The sequence below is a fragment of the Lissotriton vulgaris genome, chromosome 11, assembly GCF_964263255.1.
Source record: "Lissotriton vulgaris chromosome 11, aLisVul1.2, whole genome shotgun sequence".
In the NCBI taxonomy this organism is placed as follows: domain Eukaryota; kingdom Metazoa; phylum Chordata; class Amphibia; order Caudata; family Salamandridae; genus Lissotriton; species Lissotriton vulgaris.
The window spans coordinates 234,682,674-234,699,967 of NC_141699.1; positions in this window are offsets into that span (position 1 = coordinate 234,682,674).

Sequence of the window (17,294 nt, forward strand, 5' to 3'; positions counted from 1 at the left end):
TTTTTCAGCCTGGATAGCTTGACTCCAGTGATGTGGAGAGCCTGGGACTCACGTCTGAGCATACCCAACCCACTCGGGGTGAAAATTGCAAAAAACACAGTTGATGGACAGAATGCAGAACAATGTCTTACATTCACCCCAGTACAAAGATCTGGGCCTAAATCCATCGGTTTTTTGCACTCCACACCACCCTAGGTCAGACACTGGCTATATGCAAATCAGCCTTGACCCTGTGCCTCATGGGAACAGTCCAGCCCAAACCATCATGCCATGTCTTTCCTAGACTGGAATCAAGCATCCAAGGACCGGTTTCTGGCTATCAGCCTTCTTCAGCCTGGATAGCTTGACTCCAGTGATGTGGAGAGTAAGCATGGGCGGAAAATCCGTCCTGCATGGGAGTTTGCGGATTTTCAGTAAATTCGCAATCCACGAACTCTCGCGAATTTACAGAAAATCCGCAAATTTGCACGCAGCGGATTTTTTGGCTTGGTGATACAATATTGCGGCTTCCGGCGTTCACTTACAGTCATTCAGGGTTTGCCGAGTTGTTTTTCTCGATATTTTGCGAGTGCTGCGACATTTTGGATCTTGCTGCGGGATCCCGCGGGAGTTTGGCAACGCATCGCGAGAGTTCGCAATTGCGAACATGTAGATGCGGCGGGCAGCAACAATCTCCACTCGGGAAATTACAAAATTTGCAATTCTGCACAAGAAATCCACCAGCAAGCAGCATAAACCTTCGGAAAATGATGATTTTTATCAGAATAACTCCTCAGGTTGACATTTGCCTGCACTTTTTTGGATTTAAGGCCTTTTTGACTTTCTTTGGATCACTTTTGGATTAGAAATCAATTTTCACAAGTAAGTTTGTTTGGGGCATTACAGTTGCTGTTCTGCAGAAAAACGAGTTTTGCAAAACTGAAAGCTTTCAGCAGGTGCAAAAGTTCACTCATCATTAGTAACCATTCCCTGGAGTGTTTCCTGAGGGGCCCCTCCAGAGTTCAGTTGCCTACGTTTGTTTGGGGCATTACAGTTGCTGTTCTGCAGAAAAACGAGTTTTGCAGAACTGAAAGCACTCAGCAGGTGCAAAAGTTCAAACTTATCATTAGTACCCATTCCATGTAGTGCTTCCTGAGGGGCCCCTCCAGAGTTCAGTTGCCTACTTGCAACTATTCTATGACCCTGCTCTGACCTTCACTGCAGGCTCATAGAATAGCTACAAGTAGGCCACAATGGTCCTGGGAAAATAAATTGCACTGCAACAGAAAGCAAATTACAGATAATGAAGCAGGTGCTAAACAGGAAGTTTACATTCAGTGACACATTAATCAACCCCAAATTAATTCATGTCAGTTGAAGCAGGGCAGGTGTGCTTGCTATTCCCCCCCATAACCTACAGTGATGAATCAGAGGGTGGCAGTGATGTACCAGAGGGTGGCATGGCTGAATCAGAGGGTGGCAGTGGTGAAACAGAGGGTGCTGTGAACCTGTGATGATGAACCAGATGTCGAAACAACAAAGTCGCGACCGTTGCGAGCCGACAAGTAAGTTCGCAATTGCGAACTGGTAGAAAAACCATCGCAAACTGGCAGAAACCCTTGCGAACACAAAAAAAAATCTGCAAATTCGCGAGAATTCGCGGATTTTGCAGGTTGCGAGTTCGCAAATACGCAAGTTCACGAACGCCAGATTCGCAAAATTCGCCCATGCTTAGTGGAGAGCCTGGGACTCACATCTGAGCATACCCAGCCCACTCGGGGTGAAAATTGCAAAAAAACACTGTAGTGATTCCTTCATGCCCTATTTTATCAATAGCTGCCAATTCTATAATTTCTTCATTTTCCAACTTTAAAAGTTCTTCATTGAAATTAGAACATTCACACAGTTTTGGCATTAAGCAGATTACAGATTTGTTTTCTGCTATTCTCGTATATATTTTCTCAGGAACAATATTTTCATTTGGAAACAAATTGGAAAGTAATCTTCTCTGTAATGCTTGTTTGCCATGTTCAGTCACTTTTCCAATTCTTATATCTTGAAGAATAGTTCCATAATTAGCATCATTTGCCTGTCGCATATTTGTAATAAGTTCCTTATACTCAAAATATGAACAAATATTCACATTTTGAATGCCCCCCAAAGACTTTCTGGTATCTTTATGCGTCAGTGTTTTAAACACTGGTTGTCCTTTTACAGGAGTAAGTTGTAGTAGATCTCCAAAAACTAAGACGTGTTTTCCTCCAAATAATACGTCATACTCTGTTTTAAGAATTTGCTGCATTCTGAAATGCACAAAGGCAAGCATTAAGTTTGATACCATGCTTACCTCATCAACAATGAGAAGTTTTATTTTCTTCAAGACTACACAACAAGCTTCTCCAGATAGCTTGTGGTCTTCCAATTTGTTTTCATGCTCTACTGGTAACATTAATAAACAGTGTAAAGTAAATCCTTTAATATGGTGTGCTGCCAGCCCAATTGGAGCAGTGACAACCCAAGACAAATGTGACTCAGTTGTTTTCTGTAGATAAGTCATAATTACTTTAATTAAAAAACGTTTTCCTGTTCCAGCTTATACACTCACATACAAACGGATAGGTTGAAATGATGAGCAACAGCACTCTTTCTTTTCATGAAGTAATCCATTGAGCGAGGGCGTAAAATTCGTTTCGCGGGCAAATTTGCGGATTTTAGACGATTTCGCGATCCACGAATCTCGCAAATTTACCCAATAATCGGCAAATTCGCAAGCTACGAATTATTTTGCTTGGTTGCACTTGAAAAATACAAAATCGACGAACAGCGTTGACTCTGAGCCTGCCGAGTTGTTTTTCACCCAGTTTTGCGCGTGCTGCGCCATTTTCAATCTTGCTGCGTGATTGCGCCAGAGTTTTTCGAACGTAATTACGTCATCGCGGCTTGCCATCTTGCACGGCGAATGCGAGTGCGTCATAAATGCCCGCGACGGCGCGCAGCTGACTTCCGCCGGGAGGTTTGAATTGCTCGCGTTTCCGAAATTGCAAAAATTGCAATTCTGCACCAGAAATCCTCCGCAGGAAGCATAAACCTTGTTAAAATGTTGATTTATGCATGAGTACTTAGGTACTGAATGGATGATTACAGTTCTGCATCGAAAGTGCCTGACTGAATTTATAAAGGGGAACATCCTTTACGACGCGGATTTTACTCTGCAGTGCTTTTGCGACACGTCCGTTACAACGCAAGTCGTAACCTCGACTTGCGCTGGAGGGTGCTAGAGGATTAAGAATAGTATATTTACTATTCCAACACATTCCCTAGTGTCCACGGGGACTGGTATTAGAAAAGTAAATTATACTATTCTCAATCCGCGTCCCCAACGCAAGTCGTGGTAATGACTTGCGTTGCAAGGGACGCGTTGTAAAAGCACACGTTGTGACTGTACGCGTCGTACCGTCATACATCCATTTATAACAGCTTCAGTTTTAGCACAGTGCATAAATAAGGACATTCTGCTGAATGGCTCAGTACAATACTGAATCAGCAATGACAGAGTGTTTGCTGGAAGTGTAAGGATACAGACTGGGAAATTGAAGGTATAATAGACAAGTTTGCAGGTGCATGGAAGACTGCATGCATAGTCTATAGGGGTTTGAAGCAGTCTATGGCCTAAGGCCTGTTTTTAATGCATACGTACTTAGGTAGTGAGTGGATGTTTACAGTTCTGCAAGGACAGTGTCTGGCTGAATGTAAAACTGCTTACCTTTTAGCACAGTGTATAGATAAGCACATACTGCTGTATAGCTCACTACAATACTGAAAAGCAGTTGCAGAGTGTTTGGAGGGAGTTTAAGGATCCAGACTGGGTAATTAAAGGTTTAAAATACAGGTTTTCAGGTGCATAGAAGAGTGCATGCATAGTCTATAGGGGTTTTAAACAGTGCATGCCCTAAGGCCTACTTTACTGCATGACTACTTTGCTACTGGCTGAATGATTACAGTTCTGCAAGGATGGTGTTGAGTTGAATGTATAACTGCTTCCCTTTCAGTATAGTATATTTGTAAGCACATACTGCTATATGGCTCACTACAAAACTAAAACAGCAGTGGCAGAGTGTTTCAATGAAGTGTAAGGATACAGACTGGGCAAAGAATGTAAAGAATGTGTAAGTGAATCTATAAGTGCTACACTTTTAGTACAGTGAATGTTTTCGTATATAGTACTCAAACCATTATTATTATATAACAATAAATGTATTTTTTAACATCTCATAATTTAGCAGAGCTTCTAAAATAATTTCATCAGGTATTTCATTGACATCAATTTCCTGGTTATCAATTTCGGAATTTATATGTTAAAAACTCGATATCATCTAATGCTTCCACAAAATCATCATCAAAGCTTTCGTCTTGGAAATCACAGCTGATGTCTGCAGCACTCATTTCTTGTTCTTCACTCTTACTGCCTATGAAAGGTACCTTTAGTTCTTCTATGAGGCTATTGCTAATTTCCAAACTGTCCTAGATAGTGTTCTGTTGCTTTCCATAATCAATTTCTTATGTTGTAGGTCCTTCTACAGAAACATAAACACTTCATTTTATCAGGTTTCCTAATACATAACACAAAACTAGCTTTATAAACTATTTTGCCTATAAAAAATATTATATAAATACCGTTATCTAGTACTTTTTAAGGTTACATAAATATAATTATTTATATGAATATCCTGATTTTAAGTTTTCTTAAATTTTCAAACCAGTCACTCCTTATGACTATAGGAAAAGACTCAGGCTGGTATAGTAAACTGCAGTACTAAAAAATGTAGAATATGTCTATTCACCTTAGCCGTTCCAAACTAGTAAATGTGTTTTAGTAAAAAACAAGGAATACTGTTGGTTGGCCAGAATAACACTGTGTATCTGTGTATAATTAGGTACCATCATCACACTAGTTTTTGAAAACTTCATGTGTTTTCACACACATTCATTTTTAACGACCTGTCCAGTAGTCACCTTTTAACATAATAAGAAAGTGGTGATTCCTTATATATTTTGAAAATACTCACAGCAACAGGTATCGAACAACACTTCAACACAATGTATTGTGTATAATGAGGACATATATATACATAGATAAGAATAACTACACACAGTAACTAATCCTGTCCTTTTAAACATAAAAGAGTATTTGTAAACACTCTCTGTGACATATTTTATGAGAATAATTTTTTCTCTTATAATCCTAAAACTCTCTGGTCTCTAGTAGTCAAGCATGTATTTTTATTCAATACCAGAGTGGTACGATGCAGAAAGCATTTTAAAAATCTCTATAATAAAAGTCTCTGGCATTTTTAAACATATGTTCAAAGATAGTAGGTCCTCAGGTACACTAAATATATATGTTAACTTTCTCAAATGTTTTTAAAAGATACAAACCATCTTTGCACAGATATGTACTCCATACATCTCTTGTTACTTCAGCTCTGTAGAAGCACATCCCATTAATCATTTTTAATAGTTACTTATACTTACCTTAAACATAATAAATAATAAAATAAGTATACATTATAACATTAGCATCTGTGGAAGACACAAAAAAATACAGTTACAATATATATTTTACAAGACAAAATAATTTGTAAAGCATTTCATTTGCCTTTTTGCTGTTCTCAGAATATATTCAATTTCACTAGAAACAGTGAGTTCAATAGTACTCATCACATAACAGCGGGCAAAATAAAAGACAATCAATAAGATTATCTTAAAAAATCCCATTCAACATTCTCAATAACGATCTAAAAAATAGAAATAAAACATATGTTAAATGTTTTTTTCTAAGAGCAATTTCTTACCTAAGTATGAGACATCTCAAACAATCTTAAAATAACGAAACACTAACAGTACCAGCACCTACCGACCATGTACACAACCTAGTATTCATCTTCAACTCCTTCCTCTCCATGTGTAAGCAAGTCTACACCGTATCATCATACTGCTAGAACACCCTACGCATGATCTGCAACATTTATAAGTGGATCCTAACCGAAAGAAAAAGAAAAATGACACAGGCCCTCATCAGCACCAGACTACACTATGGCAACACACTCTACACAGGAATTCCGGCCAAACACCTACAACTACTACAACAAATTCAAACACCTCTGCTCGACTGATCATCAATGTCCCCTGCTGCAGCCACATCACCCACCACCTGATAAACCTACACTGCCTCAACGTCAACAAGAGGATCATCTTCAAGCTCCTCACCCTCACTCACAAAGTACTCTACAACACAAGACCAACCTACCTTAACAGCAGCAATCCTGAAAGGCCAAATTTTGTTCCTAGGATGTTGGCTTTAAAAATATTAGGTAAGAATGTAACTCTTTAGACAAATGTTGTTTAAAAACCAATTGACTATCATTACAACGTATCCAACCTTTCGGACATTTTAAATAAACAGTGTTATGTCCAGATGTTTTAGAAGGATCATCATGAAAAATAATTCCTACAGCTACAAAAGTTATACCTGATATTGATAGTTGAGTAGCTACAACATTTTTAATTAAAGTTTCCAATTTTCTTCCAACAACGTTGCAGCATTAAAATTACATGCTGTCTGTATCTTTGTATAAATAATGTTGATGACATTTGTTATTTACATTGGCTACACTCCATGTTTTGACATGCTCCTCTAACTAGATTGTTAAAAGACACAGATTCACAGTCTGGTAAAGTCTAATATATCAATCTTTCAGTGTCTATGTTAGTGCTACATGTAAACAAACAATTTTGACAGTCAAGTGGCCATTTATAAGAAAGGCCAAAAAGATTTTTAATATCTATTCCTTCATCTTCCAAAACAACAAGCAAATACATTAGAAATTCCTGACATATTCTGTATAAATTGAGTAGAACCAGAATATATGTCCAAAACATTTTGAATATCAAAAACACTTTGTATTTTACTTTTATCACTACTACATTTCTCATAAACAGAATACAACAACAGAATCTTTTTCCCTGATTTTCAAAAATTTGTCGTTGCAAGCTTTCAAGAAAAAAAACCCAACATTAACAACTACATTAGCATAGCAGTTGACACCAGAACTATTTTCAACCTGATAACCAACAATCTCTTCAACAGTGTACTTTTTCTTTTTGCTTGCAATCACAACTTCATCTTGTTTTTTTTCTTTCTCTACAGCTTAACTACAGATATTCTCATATCTTCTTTTTCTACCTACCACACACTTTTCAAATACTGGATATTGACCTACATTGGGTTCATATTCTCTTCTTAACCTAATATACTCCTTCACACAATTTGCACTCGCACTAATCTTTTTCTCATCAAAATCATTCAAGTACAATCCAAATAAAGTTCTCACTCAAGACATAGCAACATATGCCATACCCTCTTTAAACAAAGTACTTCTAATATTCACTAAAGCGCTATCTACAGTTAAACCTTGAGATTTAAGAATTGTCACTGCATACGCCAAAGAAACAGGAAACTGTTTTCTGCAAACATACACATCTTTTACAAGCAAAAACCAAGCTGAACAATGACTAAATTGTTCTTCTTCAATTTGATCAAAAATTCAATACCATCTCTAATTACGTAATTAACAAAATCAACAACTTTACCCATTGCTCCATTTACTAAACTATTTTCCATATTCAAATGATGTCGTAAAATTACCCTACAGTGTACACATGCATATAAATTCTTTTCTAAACTAGCAGTTTTAATTATCAATTTATCTAAAGAATCCAATTTCCTCTTCAACCTTTCTGTCAAAATATTAGTGATAATTGCAAAAAAACAGTTGGTGGACAGAATGCAGAACAATGTCTTACATTCACCCCAGTACAAAGATCTGGGCCTAAATCCATCATTTTTTTGCACTCCACACCACCCTAGGTCAGACACTGTCTATATGCAAATGAGCCTTGACCCTGTGCCACATGGGAACAGTCCAGCCCGAACTACCAAGCCATGTCTTTCCTAGACCGGAATCAAGCATCCAAGGACCGGTTTCTGGCTATCAGCCTTCTTCCGTCTGGATAGCTTGACTCCAGTGATGTGGAGAGCCTGGGACTCATGTCTGAGCATACCCAGCCCACTCAGGGTGAAAATTGCAAAAAACACAGTTGATGGACAGAATGCAGAACAATGTCTTACATTCACCCAGTACAAAGATCTGGGCCTAAATCCATCGTTTTTTTGCACTCCACACCCCCCTTGGTCAGACACCGGCTATATGCAAATCAGCCTTGACCCTGTGCCTCATGGGAACAGTCCAGCCCGAACTACCAAGCCATGTCTTTCCTAGACCGGAATCACGCATCCAAGGACCGGTTTCTGGCAATCAGCCTTCTTCAGCCTGGATAGCTTGACTCCAGTGATGTGGAGAGCCTGGGACTCAAGTCTGAGCATACCCTGCCCACTCGGGTGAAAATTGCATGAAACACAGTTGATGGACAGAATGCAGAACAATGTCTTACATTCACCCCAGTACAAAGATCTGGGCCTAAATCCATCGTTTTTTTGCACTCCACACCACCCTAGGTCAGACACTGGCTATATGCAAATCAGCCTTGACCCTGTGCCTCATGGGAACAGTCCAGCCCGAACTACCAAGCCATGTCTTTCCTAGACTGGAATCAAGCATCCAAGGACCGGTTTCTGGTTATCAGCCTTCTTCAGCCTGGATAGCTTGACTCCAGTGATGTGGAGAGCCTGGGACTCACGTCTGAGCATACCCAGCCCACTCGGGGGGAAAATTGCAAAAAACACAGTTGATGGACAGAATGCAGAACAATGTCTTACATTCACCCCAGTACAAAGATCTGTGCCTAAATCCATCGTTTTTTTGTACTCCACACCACCCTAGGTCAGACACTGGCTTTATGCAAATCAGCCTTGACCCTGTGCAGCCCGAACTACCAAGCCATGTCTTTCCTAGAACGGAATCAAGCATCCAAGGACCGGTTTCTGACTATCAGGCTTCTTCAGCCTGGATAGCTTGACTCCAGTGATGTGGAGAGCCTGGGACTCACGTCTGAGCATACCCAGCCCACTCGGGGTAAAAATTGCAAGAAACACAGTTGATGGACAGAATGCAGAACAATGTCTTACATTCACCCCACTACAAAGATCTGTGCCTAAATCCATCGTTTTTTTGCACTCCACACCACCCTAGGTCAGACACTGGCGTAATGCAAATCAGCCTTGACCCTGTGCCTCATGGGAACAGTCCAGCCCGAACTACCAAGCCATGTCTTTCCTATACCGGAATCAAGCATCCAAGGACCCGTTTCTGGCTATCAGCCTTCTTCAGCCTGGATAGCTTGACTCCAGTGATGTGGAGAGCCTGGGACTCACGTCTGAGCATACCCAACCCACTCGGGGTGAAAATTGCAAAAAACACAGTTGATGGACAGAATGCAGAACAATGTCTTACATTCACCCCAGTAAAAAGATCTGGGCCTAAATCCATCGTTTTTTTGCACTCCACACCACCCTAGGTCAGACACTGGATATATGCAAATCAGCCTTGACCCTGTGCCTCATGGGAACAGTCCAGCCCGAACTACCAAGCCATGTCTTTCCTAGAACGGAATCAAGCATCCAAGGACTGGTTTCTGGCTTTCAGGCTTCTTCAGCCTGGATAGCTTGACTCCAGTGATGTGGAGAGCCTGGGACTCACGTCTGAGCATACCCAGCCCACTCGGGGTGAAAATTGCAAAAAACACAGTTGATGGACAGAATGCAGAACAATGTCTTACATTCACCCCAGTACAAAGATCTGGGCTTAAATCCATCGTTTTTTTGCACTCCACACCACCCTAGGTCAGACACTGGCTATATGCAAATCAGCCTTGACCCTGTGCCTCATGGGAACAGTCCAGCCCGAACCACCATGCCATGTCTTTCCTAGACTGGAATCAAGCATCCAAGGACCGGTTTCTGGCTATCAGCCTTCTTCAGCCTGGATAGCTTGACTCCAATGATGTGGAGAGTAAGCATGGGCGGAAAATCCGTCCCGCATGGGAGTTTGCGGATTTTCGGTAAATTCGCAATCCACGAACTCTCGCGAATTACCAGAAAATCCGCAAATTTGCACGCAGCGGATTTTTTTGCTTGGTGATACAATATTGCGGCTTCCGGCGTTCACTTACAGTCATTCAGCGTTTGCCGAGTTGTTTTTCTCGATATTTTGCGAGTGCTGCGCCATTTTGGATCTTGCTGCGGGATCCTGCGGGATTTTGGCAACGCATCGCGAGAGTTCGCATTTGCGAACATGTAGATACGGCGGGCAGCAACAATCTCCACTCGGGAAATTACAAAATTTGCAATTCTGCACAAGAAATCCACCAGCAAGCAGCATAAACCTTCGGAAAATTAATTCATGTCAGTTGAAGCAGGGCAGGTGTGCTTGCTATTCCCCCCCATAACCTACAGTGATGAATCAGAGGGTGGCAGTGATGTACCAGAGGGTGGCATGGCTGAATCAGAGGGTGGCAGTGGTGAAACAGAGGGTGCTGTGAACCTGTGATGATGAACCAGACGTAGAAACAACAAAGTCGCGACCGTTGCGAGCCGACAAGTAAGTTCGCAATTGCGAACTGGTAGAAAAACCATTGCAAACTGGCAGAAACCCTTGCGAACACAAAAAAAAATCTGCAAATTCGCGAGAATTCGCGGATTTTGCGGGTTGCGAGTTCGCAAATACGCAAGTTCACGAACGCCAGATTCGCAAAATTCGCCCATGCTTAGTGGAGAGCCTGGGACTCACATCTGAGCATACCCAGCCCACTCGGGGTGAAAATTGCAAAAAAAACACTGTAGTGATTCCTTCATGCCCTATTTTATCAATAGCTGCCAATTCTATAATTTCTTCATTTTCCAACTTTAAAAGTTCTTCATTGAAATTAGAACATTCACACAGTTTTGGCATTAAGCAGATTACAGATTTGTTTTCTGCTATTCTCGTATATATTTTCTCAGGAACAATATTTTCATTTGGAAACAAATTGGAAAGTAATCTTCTCTGTAATGCTTGTTTGCCATGTTCAGTCACTTTTCCAATTCTTATATCTTGAAGAATAGTTCCATAATTAGCATATTTGCTTGTCGCATATTTGTAATAAGTTCCTTATACTCAAAATATGAACAAATATTCACATTTTGAATGCCCCCCAAAGACTTTCTGGTATCTTTATGCGTCAGTGTTTTAAACACTGGTTGTCCTTTTACAGGAGTAAGTTGTAGTAGATCTCCAAAAACTAAGACGTGTTTTCCTCCAAATAATACGTCATACTCTGTTTTAAGAATTTGCTGCATTCTGAAATGCACAAAGGCAAGCATTAAGTTTGTTACCATGCTTACCTCATCAACAATGAGAAGTTTTATTTTCTTCAAGACTCTTGAAACTACACAACAAGCTTACATTCACCCCAGTACAAAGATCTGGGCTTAAATCCATCGTTTTTTTGCACTCCACACCACCCTAGGTCAGACACTGGCTATATGCAAATCAGCCTTGACCCTGTGCCTCATGGGAACAGTCCAGCCCGAACCACCATGCCATGTCTTTCCTAGACTGGAATCAAGCATCCAAGGACCGGTTTCTGGCTATCAGCCTTCTTCAGCCTGGATAGCTTGACTCCAGTGATGTGGAGAGTAAGCATGGGCGGAAAATCCGTCCCGCATGGGAGTTTGCGGATTTTCGGTAAATTCGCAATCCACGAACTCTCGGGAATTTACAGAAAATCCGCAAATTTGCACGCAGCGGATTTTTTTGCTTGGTGATACAATATTGCGGCTTCCGGCGTTCACTTACAGTCATTCAGCGTTTGCCGAGTTGTTTTTCTCGATATTTTGCGAGTGCTGCGCCATTTTGGATCTTGCTGCGGGATCCCGCGGGAGTTTGGCAACGCACCGCGAGAGTTCGCAATTGCGAACATGTAGATGCGGCGGGCAGCAACAATCTCCACTCGGGAAATTATAAAATTTGCAATTCTGCACAAGAAATCCACCAGCAAGCAGCATAAACCTTCGGAAATGATGATTTTTATCAGAATAACTCCTCAGGTTGACATTTGCCTGCACTTTTTTGGATTTGAGGCCTTTTTGACTTTCTTTGGATCACTTTTGGATTAGAAATCAATTTTCACAAGTAAGTTTGTTTGGGGCATTACAGTTGCTGTTCTGCAGAAAAACGAGTTTTGCAAAACTGAAAGCTTTCAGCAGGTGCAAAAGTTCACTCATCATTAGTAACCATTCCCTGGAGTGTTTCCTGAGGGGCCCCTCCAGAGTTCAGTTGCCTACGTTTGTTTGGGGCATTACAGTTGCTGTTCTGCAGAAAAACGAGTTTTGCAGAACTGAAAGCACTCAGCAGGTGCAAAAGTTCAAACTTATCATTAGTACCCATTCCATGCAGTGCTTCCTGAGGGGCCCCTCCAGAGTTCAGTTGCCTACTTGCAACTATTCTATGACCCTGCTCTGACCTTCACTGCAGGCTCATAGAATAGCTACAAGTAGGCCACAAAGGTCCTGGGAAAATAAATTGCACTGCAACAGAAAGCAAATTACAGATAATGAAGCAGGTGCTAAACAGGAAGTTTACATTCAGTGACACATTAATCAACCCCAAATTAATTCATGTCAGTTGAAGCAGGGCAGGTGTGCTTGCTATTCCCCCCCATAACCTACAGTGATGAATCAGAGGGTGGCAGTGATGTACCAGAGGGTGGCATGGCTGAATCAGAGGGTGGCAGTGGTGAAACAGAGGGTGCTGTGAACCTGTGATGATGAACCAGACGTAGAAACAACAAAGTCGCGACCGTTGCGAGCCGACAAGTAAGTTCGCAATTGCGAACTGGTAGAAAAACCATCGCAAACTGGCAGAAACCCTTGCGAACACAAAAAAAAAATCTGCAAATTCGCGAGAATTCGCGGATTTTGCGGGTTGCGAGTTCGCAAATACGCAAGTTCACGAACGCCAGATTCGCAAAATTCGCCCATGCTTAGTGGAGAGCCTGGGACTCACATCTGAGCATACCCAGCCCACTCGGGGTGAAAATTGCAAAAAAACACTGTAGTGATTCCTTCATGCCCTATTTTATCAATAGCTGCCAATTCTATAATTTCTTCATTTTCCAACTTTAAAAGTTCTTCATTGAAATTAGAACATTCACACAGTTTTGGCATTAAGCAGATTACAGATTTGTTTTCTGCTATTCTCGTATATATTTTCTCAGGAACAATATTTTCATTTGGAAACAAATTGGAAAGTAATCTTCTCTGTAAGGCTTGTTTGCCATGTTCAGTCACTTTTCCAATTCTTATATCTTGAAGAATAGTTCCATAATTAGCATAATTTGCTTGTCGCATATTTGTAATAAGTTCCTTATACTCAAAATATGAACAAATATTCACATTTTGAATGCCCCCCAAAGACTTTCTGGTATCTTTATGCGTCAGTGTTTTAAACACTGGTTGTCTTTTTACAGGAGTAAGTTGTAGTAGATCTCCAAAAACTAAGACGTGTTTTCCTCCAAAATAATACGTAATACTCTGTTTCAAGAATTTGCTGCATTCTGAAATGCACAAAGGCAAGCATTAAGTTTGATACCATGCTTACCTCATCAACAATGAGAAGTTTTATTTTCTTCAAGACTCTTGAAACTACACAACAAGCTTCTCCAGATAGCTTGTGGTCTTCCAATTTGTTTTCATGCTCTACTGGTAACATTAATAAACTGTGTAAAGTAAATCCTTTAATATGGTGTGCTGCCAGCCCAATTGGAGCAGTGACAACCCAAGACAAATGTGACTCAGTTGTTTTCTGTAGATAAGTCATAATTACTTCAATTAAAAAACGTTTTCCTGTTCCAGCTTATCCACTCACATACAAACGGATAGGTTGAAATGATGAGCAACAGCACTCTTTCTTTTCATGAAGTAATCCATTGAGCGAGGGCGTAAAATTCGTTTCGCGGGCGAATTTGCGGATTTTAGACGATTTCGCGATCCACGAATCTCGCGAATTTACCCAATAATCGGCAAATTCGCAAGCTACGAATTATTTTGCTTGGTTGCGCTTGAAAAATACAAAATCGACGCACAGCGTTGACTCTGAGCCTGCCGAGTTGTTTTTCTCCCGGTTTTGCGTGTGCTGCGCCATTTTCGGTCTTGCTGCGTGATCGCGCCAGAGTTTTTCGAACGTAATTACGTCATCGCGGCTTGCCATCTTGCACGGCGAACGCGAGTACGTCATAAATGCCCGCGACGGCGCGCAGCTGACTTCCGCCGGGAGGTTTGAATTGCTCGCGTGGGGAAGATGGCGGCGGCTCACTAGTCTGCTGTGAGACACTCTCCCGTGCCTGAGTCAATAAATGGGCTAGTGGAGGGGCTAGAATCCCGTGATACCCATGAAGACACCGTGTGAAATGCGATGTACAACTGCGATGAACTGCGATGAACAACTGGAGCAGTAGAGGTCAAGCTAGCAATAATTTCTACCCTGCAAGATGAATAATGAGTGACGCCTGTCTTAAACCACCCGGAGACTCATCGCACTTACCTGAGCAGCCGCGCTCACAACTTCATTTCATCGCGTCAGCGATCGGTCTCACGGTGCTCAGACTCTATTTTCGGCTCCACCAACAGTCTTGCTGCACTTCTGACATCGACTACTCCCATACGAAGACGCTGATGGCTCCGAAAAATGCAGCGGCGGCGGCAACAGCTGCCTCGAAGACCCGTGCAGCCAAACAAGCGCTACGAGACCAGAAACTTGCTGCCAGACGCGCCGGGTCACTAACGGACGAAGCTGCCGGATCGGATGGGGGACAAGCCCAGCTTCAACTTCATCCAAAACAGCAGAGAACTGTAAAGAATACTAATACTCCAGGGCCGGGTCCTTCAGTTGTAGACTTGCTCCGTAAAACGCCGGCCGGAGCTGCTCCCTCCCCCTCCAAACAACACGCAACAAGCGGAGCGCTGATTGCAGCTCCGCCAGTAACTCCAACAGCGCTCCCCGGCTCGGATTCGTCAACGGTGGCAATAGTGTCTGTGGCAGCAGCGTCTGAATTACCAGCGGAACTAAATTCTTTAGCAAGCTCTACACAGTTAACTACTCCCGTAGCTACAGCCGACCTGCTATCACCGCCTTCACCGTCACTCCCGCTGCAGTGCTCAAATGTAACAGCAGATACGCCAGGGGGTGCCATGGTAGAGGTAGCTACAACAGAAAAAACCACAATAATTATTGCGCAACCACAACTTCAAGCACCAGAAACAATACGGGCTACAGCTGAGCCTACAGTAACTACCTCTAACACAGCAGCATCTGTAAATGTTATAAGCGATGTAAGTGGCACAACAAATATATCCACTGCTCCTCAGCCTAAAATACAATTGACATTGCTAAATCCTGTCAGTGAGGAGGATAAATTAATATCACCCTCATCAACGCAGACATTTGCTGAAACTGGAGCAGGAATTACCTCTGATACAGATGTGGAACCTCTTGAATTTTACACTATTTCTGAAGGCCGCGAGGACCCAGGGTGGCACCATGACTTAGACTCTGACTTAGATTCTCTATCCGACCTGCATACCGGCTCTAGTTCCAGCACCCAAGATAGCGATGTGGATGAGCTATTGGGAGAAGCCTCAGCCGGAAAGCACACAGTGATAAAAAAAAAGAGAAGCCACCATATCCCAGCAGGCCCTCACCGGGAAGGCACCCCCGCACTAGCTTCTAGCTCTCATGGAGCTTCTTCTTCTTCAAGGGAACAAAACACAACCTTAACTGCGGTAATGGACACTGTGTTGCAGGCAATCGCATTACACAGAGAGCAAACATCAAAGGATGGACGGAAAGCACAACAAGCTCTACAAAAGGTACAAGGAGTGGTACGCAAACTTTCAAAAACAGTGGCAGCATCCAATGCAAGAATGTCGGACATGGAAGATCGAATTGTGGTTATTGAGGCGGAAGCAACTGTGGTGAAAGAGCAGGTTGATGCCCACGACGCCGAGTTGACTGACGTAAGGTGGAAGCTTGAACAGATGGAAAATCGTATGCGTCGCAACAATCTTCGAGTACTGGGAATACCGGAAAAAAGTGAAGGAGATGATATACGCGTCTTTATGATTCAACTCTTTAAAGACACCTTTCCTGAGCTATCTTCATGGAACTGGGAACTGGAAGTTCAACGGGTCCACAGAACCCCTTCTACATTGCGGCCTACCAACTCGCAAAGCAAATATCCCAGGGCGATCCTCGTCTACTTTGGTAATTTTTTGCTACGCCAAATCATTGCAGAGAAAGCGAGACCTGAAGCCCATCGGATCCGAGGCGACATCTCATACTTTGTCAGGCCGGACTTCTGCCACACAACTGTGGAGCGGAGATGGCGCCTCCGTCAGCTAATCAAACCTTTTTTGGACAAAAAAGCTAAGGTCTATTTGAACAATCCCGCCATACTCAAGGTGTTGTATAATGGTCAGGTAAAATTTTTTTCCTCCGAGATCAAAGCAAAGGCTTTTTTAGATAGCTTGACCTAGTTTTTTCTTGAGTAAATATGTTTTTTTTTTCTTTAAGAGCCCTAAAAAGCATCGGTCATCTTGACTACAATAAAGCCACCGGATGGTGAGCTTTGTTTTGCAATTCCTAAGTTAACACCAACTCCAATGCTTTTCGGATAAATCGCTTAGATTAGGACTAGAATATGCTGTATAATCTATTATCGGTATGATGAATTTCTCTCCTAGTATTTAAGGGTTTTTTCGCACGGCTCATTGGGAATTGCGTGGCTCTAGGATGTTTATTCTTTCATAGCTTTGCATGTTTTCCTTTTTTTTTTACATACCCTTTCACTAGCCTACACATGTGTTATTTGAAGTATACAGAATTAATGATAAGGCACGGTCACAGGGTGTCTCTCCATCACTATAGACTCTAGTGAGAGTCTGTTATGCCTCATAGGGTGGAGTTCGTGGGGAGGTGGGGGGGTAAGGCCTCCGGGAAGGCCTCGGGGAGGGGGTTGAGGAGCGGGGGAGGGAAGGGGGGAAACCAAAAAAGAAAAATTGGCAAATTCGGTCATAGACTATGTTGTATTAAGAGTAAAAGCTACAGAAATGTTAAAGAAAAGCAAAACCGTAATATATATTTTAAGGAGAATGGGTGTTTAAAGCTTTTTGGGCTAGCCTTTCAAATTAATTTATGAGGAGAATAAGTCTTTGTACGTGGAATGTGGCAGGCCTCAATCATAAAGATAAAAGGGCCCAGCTA